The sequence below is a fragment of the Leopardus geoffroyi genome, chromosome B1, assembly GCF_018350155.1.
Source record: "Leopardus geoffroyi isolate Oge1 chromosome B1, O.geoffroyi_Oge1_pat1.0, whole genome shotgun sequence".
NCBI lineage: Eukaryota > Metazoa > Chordata > Mammalia > Carnivora > Felidae > Leopardus > Leopardus geoffroyi.
Window position 1 is genome coordinate 26,469,429 of NC_059327.1, and position 18,013 is coordinate 26,487,441.

At 47.9% G+C, this 18,013-nt stretch overlaps 1 long non-coding RNA gene across 2 annotated transcripts in view; it reads left to right on the forward strand.

The window, feature by feature from the left end:
* The window catches only part of LOC123586494, a 95,563-nt gene extending 80,089 nt beyond the window's left edge, over positions 1–15,474 (forward strand). For both annotated transcript variants that reach the window (XR_006706829.1, XR_006706837.1), the window contains one exon: positions 15,115–15,474. This is a non-coding gene — a long non-coding RNA (uncharacterized LOC123586494). The remainder of the gene's footprint in view (positions 1–15,114) is intronic.
* The last annotated feature ends 2,539 nt before the right edge of the window (positions 15,475–18,013 follow it).

Here is an 18,013-nt window from a genome sequence, read left to right on the forward strand (position 1 = left end):
TATACCCAGTATCTCCCATGTTGATTTGACTACCGTACCCCCTCCTACTTCCTGGTCCACACTGCCTGAGTCCACTCTACATTTCTCAGGAAAATGCCCGTGCTTGGGGTGGGGGGAGGGGGAGTTGGAAGTAGCCTGTGAGGCCACAGCAGGGGATCCAGCCATCCAGAGCCATCAGCTCTGCTCCCTGCTCCCTACTGGGGAGTCTCCCTTCCTGTTCTTCACTAAGACCTGTCCCGCTCCCCCCACCCCAGTCATACCTCCCACTCACATCCCCTTACCAGCCCTGTCTGCGAGCTTCACCCCTAACTCCTGATTGTTCCCATTCCTTGATATTTTCAGCCCCGGCCCTGAGCTTAGGACAAGAACTCAGCAAGAAGGCCCAGGCTACAGCATGAATAGTCTCTCATTGCTGGAACACCGGCCTGTGAAATATTATTTCCTTTTCTCACATTTAAAAACTTGGGGGGGCTGGGGAGCAGAGGGATTCTTTCGGGATTCCTCCAGTTCACATCGTTAATAATTCTTTGTGTTAATTTCGTGTGTGTTCTCTGAGGTTTGATCTGCTTTTCCGTCTTCGTGTGTTATCTTACTTGTTTTTATTTCTGACATTTGGTTTTTCTTCACATGGAAGCAAGAAGAGACCTTAATTCGGTTTTGCTTTCATGCTTAGTATTCATAACGTGATTCTTTTTTAAATACGATTTTTTTTTTCCAGAATGACATGACAGAATGCTCTTCGCAGGTGGTTATGGTGAGGACAGCTGCATTGAACAGGAACACATTCCCTTGTTTTTACTGGAAAGAACTATATTTTCCTGATCTGGTCCTTTGAATTTTGGCCTCTGGGCCTCTCTGCCCCTCAAGGGATCCTCCTGAGCTCTCTCTCTCTCTCTCTCTCTTTGTAAGGCAAGAAGCAGATATCTGAAACCACCTGATCAATTCTGAAAATTAAATCTCAAGCCCTCCATTTGAATGAGAGACCGTCCTCCAGCTTCAGGCTTTACCTCAATCAGTATTAGGTTTTATTCAAGGGAAAAACGTGCTCCTGGTTCCCTCTCCTTCCACTAAAATTTTTGGTTACTTTTGGGAGCCTCATTTTACTCCAAATAATACAATTTCTTCAACTCCCATGTGCTCTAGGCTTAAATTTCCATCTGTTTACAGAAGAAGAAAAAAATCTCTTTCTCAAGGGCTTATGAGCTTGTCAAATTTTGCCTGTCCAGAAATAAATCACATCACCCTCTTCCACTCCGTCCCTCCCCTGCTGTCCTTAGTCAAGATGTGCAACAGCCTCTACACAGCCAAACAAGTCAGACCCCCCCCAGCCCTTACACGCCTCCCTGCTTCTCCATTCCATCCATCGAATCTGATCTAACCTACATGTTCTCGGTATGAATCAAAAATTCCTCTGGCCTGCACTTTGTTCTCTTCCTTCTGCCCTTGCCTGCTCTCGTCCCCTCTTTTCTGGACAGCTGAGTAATCTCTTTGGGTGGTCTTCTAATGAGAACTGCCCTCCTTCTAAACCCACGCCCTGCCCAGCAGCATGACAGGTAGTCAGCAGTGAGCACCGCCACCCCACCCAGAACCCACTGCTGGGTGCTGACCCCACGTCCTCAGCAATGGATCAAGATGCCAGTATAGCAACTCAAGCCTTCACGAGGAGGAGTGTAGGTCGCTGTGGCTCTGAGCCAAGTAGTTCTCACTACTGCTTCACCTACCCGCCCAAAACTATAGGGACCTTCCAACAAAGGGCCCATGGCCGCATTCCCTTGGGTCTGTTCCCTTGGCTCTAGACAATGTGGCAGGCTCTCACCCTCTTTTAGTTTCCCCAATCTATCATCTTTGCTTCATCCCAAGAACTTCCTGTTCTGCCTATCCTCCAATGAGCAGTGGCCCAGCTGGACTCTCTGGACGTTGCCTCTTGGCTCACCTTGGTATTATGGTCTACTAGTCACAGGCAAGTCCCAGACGGCCCAGGTGACTGGGACACCACAAACCAGTCCAGTGGTGGGACACCACAAACCAAACCAGTCCCAGCACTGTGGCCTTCCACTGGTCGAGAAGGGGTTGGGATGGGACTCCCAGTGTTGATGCTGAAGACTGAGGTTTGAGACATAAACCTCCCTGGCAACCTCATAGAGTCCACGACAAATGTTTCTAGTTTGTTCATTCATTGATTCATTTAACAAACATGTATAGAGAGAGGCTACTAAGTACCAGATACATTATGTAATATTGACAATATGGCACAGAGGGTGTCAGACTGGGTCCCTGTTCATGGCATCTCTATTCTACTGTTGGAAGGACAGAGACAACTTTAGCATCAGTAATTGTCAGCGGCTTTAAAGTCTGAAGACAATTAAGATGTTCACAATGTAAGTGGGAAGGGCTATTCTAGACAAGATACTCAAGGAGTTAACCTCTGAGAAATGACATTGAAGCAAATATCTGAATGATAAGAAGCCAAAAAATCAATGTCGGTGGGTCAAGGGATCAGCAAAAGTAAAAAGCCCTAAAGTAGGGATGAACTTGGACGAGTCTGAGGAACAAAAGAAGAGTGTGGCTGGGCTTGGTGAACAAAGAAGTGAGTGAGAGGATTTGAAATCAAACAGGAAGACACGGACCAGATCACGTCAGCCCTCGGTAAGTTTGCATAAGATGTTTGCATTTGCCCCTGACAGCAATGCTCACCCAGAAACAGAGCAATGCTAGAGGCCATGGTGACAGAGCATCCAGGTTCTGGCTCATCACACAGGGAGTGGAGACAGGTCCTGAGGAAGTGAGTCATTGCTGAGTTTCTTGCACGTCCACAGCCGGGGGATGGTATCTGGGTGGGACACCCGAGGCCAAGGGCTAGTGAGGAGTTCAAAGGAAAAGGAAGCTAAATAGATTCAAGAAGAGAAAGTACAGACCCGCTGTTCTTTCTTAAGTGCTAGTAGAGACGCGGGTGTGGGAAGGTAGATAGAGAGTCCCAGGGTTCATGGAAGCTAGAGATGCGAACTCTAAGACAGCGTCACTGCAGCCTCGAGAGACTGCGGGTTGTGGGTTGCAACAATGGAGCCAGATTAGAGAAGCAAAGACACTCACACTTAACCCTAGCCAGCCTTGGACATACCAAACCATTCATTCTCAGCTCTGCTCTCCTGCACAGCGGGTGCCCTGGAACAACGCGCACAGTTCTGTAAAATTACGCGCAACAATGGCGCCCTGATCTTCATGCAGCGCGGGCCCCAGAAGTGCCCAACATACAGATAGTATAAATCCCAACTCCGGGCAAAATGGCCCCCTTGACCTTTTTAATGGCCTAAGAAGCAGATCTCCCTTGAGAAGGGCCTCTTCTTTTCACGATTGTTCTTTCTCCTGCATGATAGTTTTACCTTTGCTAATATGCAATGGTTAAAAAAAAAAAGAAGAAGAAGAAGAAGAAGAAGAAGAAGAAGAAGAAGAAGAAGAAAAAGCAACCCTATGAAATAGAAGGTACTTTGAAAGCGTTCAGACTGCTCCGTTCTCTGACAAGCCCTGCTGCCTTGGCCAACAGTGAGGCTTTAGAATAAAATTAGGGCTGTATGAAGGATGAATGGGTCCAGTCTGTCTCCTGCAGAGCTCTGCAGCGTAGATGGGGCCAGAGTCGTCACTTGGTTCCTAAGCTTTAATAGAGCGTCTTTCATTCAAAGATCCCGGGACACTTCACAGCTGCTAAAATGATCCTAAGCAAATATTTGTAGCTACACAGCACAGGTGGGAATATGGAGGCACTGAGAAGAAAAATAACTGACCAAAGACCCCAAGGGTCAACTGTGGAGGTAGGACCAGAATCCAGGACCTGAGCCAATTCAGAGCTCTATCTGCAGGATTGGGCCTAGAAAAGACGACTGGGATTTCACGATTGAGATGAGTTATCATCAGACAAATTTGGGGGTCCACAATAACAACCAGTCATGAGCCAGCTGCTTCCTAATCCAGTGCCGCTCTGGGACATGTGCGTGATGACTTGGTGACCCGCAGCTCTAAGTGGTTAGGGCTTTAATAATTCAAGCTTTCTAATTAGATTGACAGTCTCTGTTAGAGTGAGCATAGGCAGTGAAGTGTATTCTGTGTTCTTGACAAATACACTTTATAGCTTCAATTAAACCCATTTCCTATGTACTGGGGCCAAAAAGGCCACTATACAAAACAGCCACATGGCCGTATCACCAAGATAAGGGTAAACAGAGTACAATCCATTTGTGTGAGCTGCAGGCTGGGGTCTGAGTCGGGAGGCCAGAGTGAAGACTGAAGACTGCTATGGTCTGAATGTTTGTGTCCCTCCAAAATTCCTATGTTGAAGTCCTAACCCCCAAAGTTGATGGTTTTAGGAGGCGGGGGGGGGGGGGGGGGGGGGCTTTGGGATGATTAGATCATGGGGGTAGAGCTCTCATGAATGGGATTAGTGTTCTTATAAAAGAGACCCCAGAGAGCTCTTCAGCCCCTTCTTCCATGTGAGGCTATAACGGGAAATCTGTGGTCTGGAAGACGGCCCTCACCCCATCATGCTGGCACCCTGATCTTGGACTTACAGCCTTCAGAACTGTGAGCAGTAAATTTCTGTCTGTTATAAGCCACCCAGCCTGTGGTATTTTGTAAAAGCAGCCCAAACGGACCAAGACGAAGAATATACGTTGATATGGTCGCTCAGGATGGACACTGCCTCATTCTTGCTGCCGTTGACCTTAAAAGAAACAAAACATCGACACAATGTGGAGTCATAACTTGGGGTCCTCAGACCTCTTTCTCTCAACTGGCCTCACTGGAGTTGAGCAGCTGAAAGACAGACAAGGCAGGAAAGATTTGGGAGCAACAGCAGGAAAGAGAGAAAATAAGGGTTCCAAGACTCATGATGGGCTACCACCAGGAGGACTTGTCTCCACCCATTTGGTCCACAGAGATTGGTTTGTCCTGGGGCTTCTCCCAAGGGTCAGATCTCAGTTGAGATCTTCCTAAATAACAGGATCTCAGTGGAGCTTCAGAGCCCAGAGGAAAGGTGAGGCATGGCTGTGGGAGGAGGTCAGGGGCCATTTTGGCATTACTGAGTGGTGGTTTCAAATTCTAATTCGGACTCTTCCCTTTACTAGCCGTGGGATCTTGACCAAGTGACTACATCTCTTTGTGCCTTCTGGGCACAAATAGTACGTATTGGCCAGGGTTGTGAAACAAGAAGTTGATAGAGTGAAGCACGTAGAAGAGAGCTTGGTCTGCAGTAAGAACTCAGAAAATATCAGCCATTATAATTAACTGTTACATAACAAATTCAAGGTACCCCAGAGCTTATTAGATTTCTGGCTCCTCTTCGATGAAGATCCAATTCATTCTTGGGTCCAATTTAACTTCGGAGTTACACAGAAGACTTTTTTCTAAAGTTAAGGGCTTTAACCAAAAGACCACCTTTGTTGGCAGGTAAGAAAGGAAGACTGGGGAGTGCCCTCACCCCTGACGTTCTGCTCAGATCAGCCAAGTCTGGCCCTGGATAAAACTGAGAGACAGGCCAAATTTACTTACATGGAGCAGCCTCCTTCTAGTGCCCCATCACGCTGGGCCCACCCGGGATCCATGACCCTGGGAGCCCCGAGGGCAGGGACATCGGTGGCAGCCACTGCCAGCAATCAACCAACAGGCTTACAGTGGGTTGGGGAGCAAGGACTAGCTCCAGTGGGGTTACCCATCGCTTGGGGCTGGTGAGAGGAGAGAGGAAGAGACCCAGCGCATAAGGGGGTGCACCTCAGTACTAGGATTTGTCTGAGCAGGTCTCGGGCAACCAAAAAGCATTTGTGTACTGGAAAGGGCCACCCAAATGTGCAGGCGTGTTATTATATAATTGTTACCACTTTTCATTCAAAAGCCAATTGTTAGCATCTACCTAGTGGGCAATAGAGTGAAGGAAACCGAAGAGATCGGGGTTTGCACCACCTGTGTGTCTGACACACGTGTGACCTCAGGCAGGTGCCTTTCAGAGCCTGACTCTCCTCTCTAAAATCTTAAAGGGCAGGGTCTCTGATGAGCCGAACGTGATAATGTAGAGTGCCTGGCCCATAGCAGACAGAGTCAACCAACGTGGCTTTTCCCTTCTTTGTGGTGAAGACACGGGGTACTTTTTCACATGGAAATGGAACTTCATAAAACTAGAAAACAAGACTGTGGCCCCAGGGAAGGTTTTAGTAGTGAATTATCTTTGTAGCATCTTTTTTTTCCTCCAAGATCCTGCAGAGAGGGAATATCTATTTCAGCGTGGTTCAGACTTTAGCAGCCATTGCTCACAAAGAGCGGGGTTTGGGAATGTTTCCAATACGCGGAGCTCTTTCATCGACCTGGGTCCTGTCTCTACAGACTCAGCCCAGTGGAAGCTGGTGGGTGCTGAAAAGGCAGAAGAAGCTTGCCAGGGAGGCTAAGGGCTGCAGGAGTCTCCGTGCCAGGCGTGGTGTGTCGACTGGAATGCTTCCTGCGGCGATCAGTGCCTGCAGAAGACAACCCCCACCAGCCGGGGACCACAGAGGGGTGTCCGGGTACCGTGGGAGCATTCCGCTCAAGCCCACTTGACGTGACCGGCCCTCCTCATGGCTTTTCATGGCTCCCTTTACTTGGGCTGCTTCCAAGCCTCCAGCTGGGCTCGTCTAGGAGCTGGGAAGCTCTGTTTACGGAATCTCCAACATCCCTGAGGCCAAGGCCAGGCATCTGTCGGACATGGGGATGGGAGTCGGTGAAGGTGGCATAGATTTATTAGTCCACAATCAGCTCGATGGACATATCTCTGTGCCCTGATCTTGTTCCCTCCCGCGTCAGTTGTACTAACACCACCACCCCATGGACAGACCGACTCACTACAGATGGCATTGGTTTGGTTTTTGTTAGTAAGTACTTTTCTCTGGCAAATGAACTTTCCTGACATCCACTTCAAACTTCTAGGCTCACGGGAATGCCAATAAGGAAACACAGCCCAAGAAAAACATCCTTAGGGAATGTGAGCAGATCAGACCCATAGTCCTAGAGATTATGTGTGCATATAAATATACATACATGGGTTTATTTTTACATATGAAATGTATATGAGATATGAGATATATGTCTATACATACGAGATTCGTGTTGTGTGCGTGAATGAGCTCCAGCTAGTTAGTATTCAACACATTTATTTTTATTTACTTTTTAAAAAATTCTTTTAAATGTTTATTTTTGAGAGAGAGAGAGTGCGTGCCAGCAAGAGATGGGCAGAGCGAGAGAGAGAGAGAGAGAGAGAGACAGAATCTGAAGCAGGCTCCAGGCTCCAAGCTGTCAGCACAGAGACTGACACGGGGCTCAAACCCACAAACCGTGAGATCATGTTCTGAGCCGAAGTCAGAGGCTTAACTGACTGAGCCACCCAGGCGCCCCTATTTTTATTTTATTTACCTTAAGTAATCCTCACAAGTAATCCTCACATAAGGATTTAAATAAATATTTATTGGAAGACATGATATAAATATTACATATTTATTCCTGGGCCATCTCTAGGTCAACCTGGAGATGCTCCTTTCTGCCTTTCACGTACCTCTTAGGCTTCATACTTTACGATCTCTGCCTCCTCCCCAATGTATATTTTCATTTGATTTCGTCGGGGTAAAGATCACTCAGCCTCTGGGCCTCAGGATGCTTATCAGTGAATAAAGCTAATGGGTATTAGAAACAGACAGAGAACAGCTAGCTCGGGCTTGGTCTGGGCAGGCACTCAATGAATGGTGGAGGTGGATGTGAGGCTGGTGGTGATGAGGCAACAATGGCTTTTGGGGAGCTAGAGACTTAGAGAGTTCGACGTGCCCAAGGGCAATGACATTCAGGAAGACCCCATAGTCTTTGCCCTCTATTTAGGCCAGTGAGTTAACTACTCAGAGCCTGGGAGCTTGATTCCCAAGTGTCCCCACTGCTGGTGGCTTTTCGGTGTTATGAAAACACAGAAGATGGAGAGGCAAAGCCATATCTGAAGTCTGGTTCTTTCACAAAGAATGGAGTGATCTGGAGGTGGTGGGTCCTCTCAGTGTTTCTGGATGCCTAATCAGAATGCTCCCCCTTAGGGTCCCTTGTACCTGGGACAGGTTGCAGACACCTTAAGCAGGATTTTATTATGATAGCGAGAACACACAATGAAGGCTCTCGTTTCATTCACTCTCCACTTGCACCAGGGAGCTCGGAGTGGAGCTTAGAGGGTAGGGTACAGCACAAGAAGCCCTGTTCAGCATCCAGTCCTCTCCGCTTGGCTGGAGGTGAGAGGCTACCAGGCAATCTGCTCACCAGCCCAGGGCAGCATGAATCCGTCGGCCCAGAACCCACACACTGGAGCCCGAAGGTGTAGGTTCCTGACCCTCTGGGACACGTGAACTTGTCTAAGGCCAAGACTCTACCGTGACTTGGTTTCCTCATCTGTCAAGTGAGGAGGTTGACCTTATTGACCCCTAAGTTCCCTTTCACAGTTAACATTCTCTAATCCTCAATTTTAAAAATATAGAAAGTTTGCATTTAACTTTCTATATGTGCCCAGTGTACTAGAGCTGTTATAACAATGACACAGAGAGTCCAAAACAGCAGAAAATCCAGTGTTTATGTTCAATTCAGAAATTCAGATTGACCATCCTCTGAGTCATATTAAAATATTGATTGTTTTGTAGAGAACTCAGTGGGTCTGGGGAGACAAATAATGAATGCTAATGATGGTTTGCAGCCAGCCAAGTGAGGACGAAATATGTGCCAGAGAGATAAGAAGGAGTCATTTACCGGCTTGACAATTAGCTATCGAGGGCCTGCACCCAGCCCTAATCCTGCGAGAGCATACTTCTAGAATTTAGTGTGTATTCCACGGACAGGGCATCTAAGATGCGGATTCTGGTTCCGCAGGTCTGGGTAGAGCCCAAGACTCTGCATTCCTACTACGCTCCCGGGAGAAATCCAGGTATATGTGTGCGTGCAGCCGAACGGGTGTCCTATGAGCTCTTCTCCTGGGCGTTGGATGAGGGGGTCCAGGTTTTAAAGGCGGTCATGCTTCTGAGGATGGAGACAGCCCCGAATGGCAGAGGGGGAGGCACCGCTTTCTCAGAAGAGGAGGGTCAAACCAGTCTGAGAATAGAATGTCGCTGTGGTTAAAAGTGTTTACAGATAATTAGAAGTATCTGTTATGGGAAAGAGATGGAGAGAAAGGGGGCTTTACGGGCACAGGAGCTGAATGCCATGGTGATGGCAGTGCTATTAAAAAGCAGGCATGGCTGAGACACAGAGCCCCTCAGCTCAGGGCTCTGGCCTTTCTGTCCTTTGAATTGAGGTTTGCCTTTGACTTCATGGAACGATTTTCTTCTGGTGCCACAGCAGCCATTTCATTGCAAGATGGATTGCAATGTGAACTGATCTTTTTCCATTTCGGGTCCCAAACCGCAGCGCAATTAGTTTCTAAATAAATGTCAGCGGCTTCTGGGGGAGGCTCTGAATGCGAGGCTGGAATGAAGTGGCCAGCCACAGACAGTGTCTACGTTGGCCGTGCCCCCTGAAAGGGCTCGGGGTTCCGACTGCACCCTCTGCACTTAGCCTGTATTTCCAGAGAGGTGCTGCTGAGCCCTCTGTACACGTTTTTGATGCAGACTAGTTTAAACGACAGAAAGAAGATGGAGTTTGCCTGGAAGGTTGACACATTTTTTTTTTTTTTAATGTTTCTTTAGTTTTGAGAGAGAGAGAGAGAAGCAGAGTGCAAGTAGGCGAGGGGCAGAGAGAGAGGGAGACACAGAATCCGAAGCGGGCTCTGGGCTCTGAGCTGTCAGCACAGAGCCCGACGCGGGGTTCAAACCCGGGAACCGTGAGATCATAACCTGAGCCGAAGCCGGATGCTTAACCGACTGAGCCACCCAGGCGCCCCAGACACGTTTTAAGGTAAACACAGGACACCTCTGCCGCAAAACAGTTGTGTGGGCTTCCATGAACTCATGATCTTTTTATCTTGACAGACTCTGATCACATGTGGAGAGGACTGTCCACACCCGCTGTCCTTTGATCTGAGTGAGGACAGATGTTAGAGGTTGAATCGCATCCCCTAAAATTCAGCTGTTGAGGTCCTGACTCCCGGTATCTCGGAGCTGACCTAATTGGGAAATAGGGTCCCTGCGGCTGTAACTGGTTAGACGAAGTCACCCCAGAGTAGGGTGGACTCCTGATCTCATCTGACTGGTGGCCTCATACAAAGGGCAAATTTGGACACAGATGTACACGTAGGGAGAACGCCACGTGAAGATGAGGGCAAGCATCAGGATGAAGCGTCATCTACAAGCCAAGGACACCACAGACTCTAGGGGAGAGGCGTGGGACAGACTCTCCCTCACAGCCACAGAAGAAGCCGATTCTGCTGACGCCTTGACCTCAGGCTTCCAGTCTCCAGAAATGTAAGAGGACCCATTTCTGTTGTTGAGGCCACCCGGTTTGCGGTGCTCTTTTCACATCAGCTCAAGGGTGGTTATACAAGAGACTGATAATAAAGTTAAGTATCAATAAAATTATACAGTTATATGTATGGCCTTGGAAAAAATCTTTTAACCTCTGTAAGATGAAGCAGCTGGAACAAGTAGTTAATGAAATCCCTTGCATCTTGTGGTTCCCTGAGATTCTGATATATTGGTCCTCTCAGTGCCATTTGATGGATAGCACCTGCCAATGAGAGCGGAGAAGTGACAGGTGCACCCAGAGGAGGCCGAGCGCAAGTGCAGGAGATGGAGCTTAAACCATCAAGTGACCAGGCAGAGGCTTAAGCTTGTGGGCATCTCAGATGCTGAACAGAGACTGGACCATGCCTGGGACAGCGGGATCTTGGTAGCAGAGGGCAGTCTCTGCAGAAAGCTAGGATGACTTAGGTAGAGCGGGCCATGGCCCCCGGCTCCTCCCCCTGCACGCAGGGCAATCTGGAAGCAGCAGTTAGGAGTCAGGCGAAGAGTTCAAGTCCCTGGGTTTCTGGCCTCCAGCATTGGCAGTCAGCAAACCAAAGTAGGCAACCTCACGACTGCCCGGGAATATCTGTTGAACGGGGCCCTTGGGAAGTCGACAGGTGGGAAGCCAGAGTCATCATAATCTGGGTATGAAAAGACACGGGACCTCCTGTTGCAGTCACTGGCGGATGACATATGAGCATTTGGGTTACATGTTCACCTGTGACGGACAGAACAGGGACCGGTCTATGCTGTTCATTGCTGATTTCCCTAGTCAGTCCCTTGCACGCTGTAAACCCTCAGTTTGTTGCATGATAGGACAGCAAAGGGGGAATTTGTTCCAGGAATCGAGAAAACAATTAGTCAATTTAGTAATGAGGGCCATGTTACCCTTCTTGGCTCAACTTTAATTAGCTGTTTGTCTGAATTAGTTTTATTGTCATCGTTACATTGATTATATTATTTAGTGCCTGTTGGTGAAAAAATAGCACGTGGGACCACAGAGCTTAGCTTAGCAATTCAAGAATTTCGATTGGAGAGGCGGAGTTAAGCTTTTCCATGTTACCGGTCAATAAATATTAACTGACCGGTGTGTGCAGAGCACTGTGCTGGGCACGTGTGATCAAGGTGCATGTCACATATAAAGTGGCCAATGATTATTCAAAATAATACCGTGAGCAGAATCCCACAGTTCCTGAGCAACCCTCGTTTTCTCTGTTTTTGTACTCAGGCTTTCTCCCCTTCCAGAAATGTCCTACCTTATAAGGTGTCTTCATCCGACCAGGCCTATTTCTTCAATTTCTTTATCTACCAGTGTCCTCCAGATCTGCGGAATGGGAACATCTTTTCCTTTTTTTTTTTTTTAAATTTTTTTACGTTTTATTTATTTATTTGTTTATTTTTCTGAGAGACAGACCAAGCCGGGGAGGGGCAGAGAGAGAGAGAGGGAGAAAGAGAATTCCAAGCAGGCCCCATGCTGCCAGCACACAGCCTGCTGTGGGGCTCAAACCCATGAAACCGTGAGATCGTGACCTGAGCCGAAACCAAGGGTCGGATGCTCAACCCACTGACCCACCCAGGCACCCCAACATCTTTTCCTTTTTATGCCCATAACTCCTTCCTTACAAGTCTCTCAAAGAACATATGTTTTGCCTTGTATGTTAACCAATCACCGTTGTCTTATCTCTCTTACTAACTTATACGTTCCCTCATGCGGCATGTTCCGTAGTGTTCTCCCAAAAGTCGTGTCCACTCTGAACCTCAGGACGTAACCCTATTTTGTATTTTTTTAAACAAAAATTTTATTTATTTATTTTTATTTTTTTAATTTTTTAAAATGTTTATTTATTTTTGAGAGAGAGAGAGAGAGCACGAAAAGGAGAGGGGCAGAGAGAGAGAGGGAGACCCAGAATCCGAAGCAGGCTCCAGGCTCCGAGCTGTCAGCACAGAGCCCGACGCGGGGCTTGAACTCACAGACTGTGAGATCTTGACCTGAGCCGAAGTCCAACACTTAACCAACCGAGCCACCCAGGTGCCCCCCAGATCTTTTAAAATCATATTCACGTTAGTTAACATGGAGTGTAGCATTGGTTTCAGGAGTAGAATTCAAGACTTATTTTGTATTTTTTTTCTTAATTTGAGTATAGTTGACACATGATATTACATTAACTTCAAGCGTTCAACATAGCAATTCCACACGTATACATTATGCTGTCCTCCCCAAAAGTGTAGCCACCATATGTCACCACACCGTGCTGTTACGGTACCACTGACTATATTCCCTGTGCTGTACCTTTTATTCTCGTGACATTCATTCCATGACTAGAAGCCCCCAGCTCCCTCTCCCCGTGGCCATTTTGCCCATCACCACACCACCTCCTTCCCTCTGACAGCCATCAGTTTCTTCTCTATTCATAGGTCTGATTCTGACCTTGAGGATATAGGGTCTTTGCAGATGTAATTAGTTACGGATCTTGAGAGCATCCTGGCTTTAGGGAGGGCCCTAAGTCCAATGACTGATGCCCTTGTAAGAGAAAGGAGAAGGAGGTCGGCACACAGAGGGACACTGAGAGAGGGGGCCATGTGAAGAGGGGGGCACAGATTGGAGGTATTTTTCTGGGAGCCAAGGAATGCGTGGGCCCACCAGAAGCTGAGGTACAGGGCAAAGAAGGAGTCTCCCGGAGGGCCTCTGGAGGAGGCATGGCCCTGCTGCCTCTTGATTTCAGACCTCTGGCTTCCAGATCTGCAAGAGGATACATTTCTGCCGATTCAAGCCACCCAATTTACTGTAGCGTGTTCTGGCAGCACAAGGGAAGGGATGCATCCGAGTATAAAGCATGATTTCCCTTTGTATCCCCTCCAACTTGCTCATAAGCATTTACGAAAATACGACCTTCACACGTCATTCATCTTTGTTTCTTTGTTTGTTTGTTGCCGTTGTGACTCAAAAAGCGCTAGTGTCAATCAATCAATCAGCCATCAAGGACCAGGCAAAGTCAAATTATATTAATTAGTTATTTTTTCCCCCGATGCGAGTCCTGGGGGGATACCTGTGCCTTTTGTGTACAAGGGAACAGAGCAAAAGTACTTAGGTTGGGTATGAGCATTGGCCCTGCTAAGTCCAAATATCTGAAGGAGGCCCCTCACCATTGGAGGGAGCCCCATACTGCTAGGGAGACGGGGCTCTGGGAGAATCTAGGTCCATTCTCTGTGGCCCTCAGTAAATCCAGTTTCTGGATTCCTCGCTGGCTCTTCAAAGGGCGTATGGACAAGATGAGGTGTCCCAAACAGTCACACAAAGTGCACCCAGGAATCTGGAGCCAAGGATGACCTTATGTCCAAGTAGAAAAGACTTGGTCACCATTTGAATGCACCTGCCTAAGAGGCCTCCCAGTGGGCACAGGCTTTGGAAGTCAGGATCAGGTATTCATGTCTTTGTGTTCAACATTGGTTCCCCAACTCACCTGTCCCCTTTTTTTTTTTAATGTGTATTTATTTATTTTTGAAAGAGAGACAGAGAGAGCAAGGGTGAGCAAAGGAGGGGCAGAGAGAGAGAGGGACAGAAGATCCAAAGCAAGCTCTGCACTAACAACAAAGAGACCGACGTGGGGCTCGAACGCACAAAGTGTGAAATCACGACCTGACCCAAAGTTGGACGCTTAACCGACTGAGCCACCCAGGCGCCCCCCACAACCCCCCTGTCCCTAATGCACAGGCACCTTTGGGAGATCTGCTCAGATGAGTAAACTCGAGTCCGGAGATGTGAAATAACTTACTCAAGGTCGCACAACCAGTCCATGGTGTTGGGTCTCAAGCCCAGGCTGCTAGCCCAAACCAGTCCTGCTTTTCAAAGGGCCCCTCTGCTTCATCAAAGGCACGAGCGCTTAGGAGGGTGCTAGTTATAGGAGGGGGAAGGGATGGCAAAGGGGAGGGCAGCTACTGAAGATCAACTTCACCATTTCTGCCACATACGGGTCCCCCTCTGGATGCAAAAAGGCCATTTAAAGCAAAGTGGTTTAGAAATTCCATGGTAGCTGAACGCATTCGCTAAGCAAGCCGCCTCGTGACTGTTTCCTGCCCTGAGAACACCTCACACGTTCCCTCAGATCTTTGTGCTGGAAGCAGGATGTGACTGTCCCCAAGTTCTCTTTGCTGAGTCTTTCCCAGGTGTCCTGGTCAACCATCATCACAAGGTTTTACATTTAGCTGAAGGGGTAGGAGCAAGTCCGTTTCAATGAGAACATGCAGAGGCCAAATGCACCCTTCCAGAACGTCCTGCTTCTATTACTTTGCTCATTCAGATTTAAATGTTCTGTCCTTGTCAAGCTTTTTCCCATTCATAATTATTTGTGTGATGGGTACAATGTTATTATTCTATTATGACTCACAAACCATGGCCAAATCACTATTTCAATTGATATTGCTTATGAATTATTACATCAATTGCTCTTCAATTCCATAGCAATGCCTTTAGCCCAGTCCCTCAAGAATTAAAAAAGGGGAAGAAAAAAAAAAGACCCGGCAACGTTTCAGTCCGGAACCTGCCAGCCCAGGGCTGTTCCTCGGACTTCCTGCCTCAGTGGTATTTTCTGGAGTCACAGGTTATTTAATGCTTACATGGTGACATCTGATCTTTCTTTCTATTGTCCCCCAGCGGCCACTGGAGCTCTCTCATTCAGACACAAGCTCCCGTGAAAGCAAAGAGAAGGCAGTTTCGCTGCAGGGCACCCCACAGCTGTGCTTTCTAGTATTTGCCCAAATGGCTTCCTCCAGTAACAGCGATCACCAAAGCTCTCTGTGTTGAGTAAGTAAGCTTCATTTTAACCACGCCTGGCTCTGAGTGTTGTAGCCCTCTAAGTTATTCTAGAACAGTACCCACACATGCGTTTCTCAACCCAGACACCCTGATATGGGAGGGTGCCCTCACCAGCATGGATCGCTGGCAGTTTGGTTGGGAAGGACGAGGCAGTTGTTCAGGGAGGGCTGGAGGTGCAACCTGTCATGCCGTTTAAAAAGCAGCCTTTATTTATTTTTCAATTTTTTTAAATGTTTATTTATTTTTGAGACAGAGAGAGACACAGCATGAGCAGGGGAGGGTCAGAGAGAGAGGGAGACACAGAATCCGAAACAGGCTCTGGGCTCCGAGCTGTCAGCACAGAGCCCGACGCAGGGCTCGAACTCAGGGACCGTGAGATCACGACCTGAGCTGAAGTTGGACGCTCAACAGACTGAGGCACCCAGGCGCCCCAGAAGCAGCCTTTTTTTAACCATGCGTTGATTCCTGGCAAACTGGACTCTACAGGTGGATCTGAGTCCCTTGCCCACTGTTAGGGTCTGGAGGGTAGCCATTTGCTCTGCCAAGTTCATGACCAGGTCTTTGGAGGCACTTGTTGAAAAATCCTATGTTTCGGGGTTTGTGGGGAAAGCAGAAATATTCTATCCCTTTTAGAGAAACCATCTCATGGGCCAGACTCTGTAGCAACATATCTTATTGATGTGTAGAGTGCGACGGGTTTCATCTCCACTCACGCATTTCCTTTCGACCACCTACGGCAGAGCACTTCAGGAGAAAGACAGAGGTGGAGGAAGGAACCAGCCCTCCCACACCGAGTTCCTGGTGCCTCCTGAGTGTCCACTGCCTAAAAGGGACTGATTGGTAAGGGCAAAAAAGGACAACGGGTGATAAAGGTAAAAGGAGGCTGATCCCGGCTGAGCAAGCCAACGATCCTAAACCTCTGACCCGCCCATGTCATCTCGGGAAGGGCACAGCACGGGCACTAGGCTGTAGTAGCAGGTGGACGTCCCAGGAGACTGCACTATGTTTGGCTCTCACTCAAGGGAGCACCAGGCTCGGGGAGTCCCTCAGTGTTTCCCACTCCTCCAGGGGCCATATCATGAGCGGTATGCCTCCCTGGGTGGTAAGATTCATGCCAACTGATGATATCACACCCCAAGAGTTGTTAAAAGACCATGACGTCAGCTGTTAGTGGCCACACTCCCATTGTCCAATCCAACTAAAAGCCTTTGTTTTCATACGTGGAAACTCAAGAGTGTTCACAGAGGCAGTTCTCACTGTCTGACTCCTGGGTGAGGAAGGGTTCTCCAGGGGACCACAGACTCATTTCTCATAGGATAGTGGGAATTGCTTATCATTTTGCACCATCAAAATCCTTCTTACTCCAGTATCATTCCCACTGATATGTACATCTGACTTGAAATGGCTCATGTTGAAAACAAAAATGAAACAGGGGTGCCTGGGTGGCTCAGTCGGTTGAGCGTCGGACTTCGGCTCAGGTCATGATCTCTCAGCTTGTGAGTTCGAGCCCTGTGGTGGCAGCAGCTCGGAGCCTGGAGCCTGCTTTGGATTCTGTGTCCCTGTCTTGCTCTGGTCCTCCCCCGCTCACGCTCTCTCTCTCTCTCTCTCTGTCAAGAATAAATAAAACATTTTTAAAAAAATGAAACAAAAACTTCCCTGACCTTAATTCCCAACCAACCATGGCTCATCTGTTTCCCCTTATAGTAAAATTCCTCCAAAATTACATGTTATCACCATCTCTATCTTCTCACTTCCCACTCTCTCCCAGCCAGCTTCTTCACTCCTACCCCCATGAGAGTGAGACCACTGACCTCCTCTTACTTAACCCAGAAGTCCATTCTTTGATCCATCTTACAAAAAAGAAAAACAAAAACAACGGCAGCTATTGTCACAGTTGACTCCTCCCTCCTCCTTAAAGTTTTTTCTTCTCTGGGGTCCCGTGATACCTCATTTTCTCAGTTTTCCTCCTGTCACATTATTGCTTTCTCCTACTCTCTTCCTGATTGCCCTGTTAATGTTAGACACCCCAGGATCCAACCTCTGGATCTCTTCTGTCCTCTCGCCTTCCTTTCCCTTTGCCCTCCAACAGCCCTGGCTTGTTTCTATCTCAGGGACTTTGCACGTTGCTATTCCTTCTGCCTGGAATGCTTTTCCCTCAGACCCTCACATAATGAACGCAGCACTGATTAGGTCTCAGCTTCAGCATCACATCCGGAGACAGACCTTATATGACCACACAAGTTTAAACCGGCTCTTAAACCCGGTCCCCTCTTCTCCTTACACAGTTTGTTTTCCACACGTCAACAAACGTCCTCTACTTGAAATCATCTCTTTATTTGCTCGTGGTTATTTTTGTCTCCCACTAGACCGTAGGACAGCAATCTGGCCTGTCCTGTTCACTGCGGTTTCCCTAACCTACACTCATATCTTCTTCATATTGTGTTCTCAATAAATATTTGTTGTGTGAGTAAATGCTCCCACTGTAATACGTTCTATACTGTATCACTGCTTCTGACGTGAGCCAACATGGTTTCTAAAGGCACAGGAGAAGTACCTAGATCAATTTTTTTTAAGTTTATTTATTTTTGAGAGAGAAAGTTAGAGACAGAGTGTGAGTGGGAGGGAGGAGGGGGCAGGGGAGGGAGACACAGAATCGAAGCAGGATCCAGGATCTGAGCTGTCAGCCCAGAGCCTGATGTGGGGCTCGAACTCACGAATCAAACCGTGAGATCGTGAC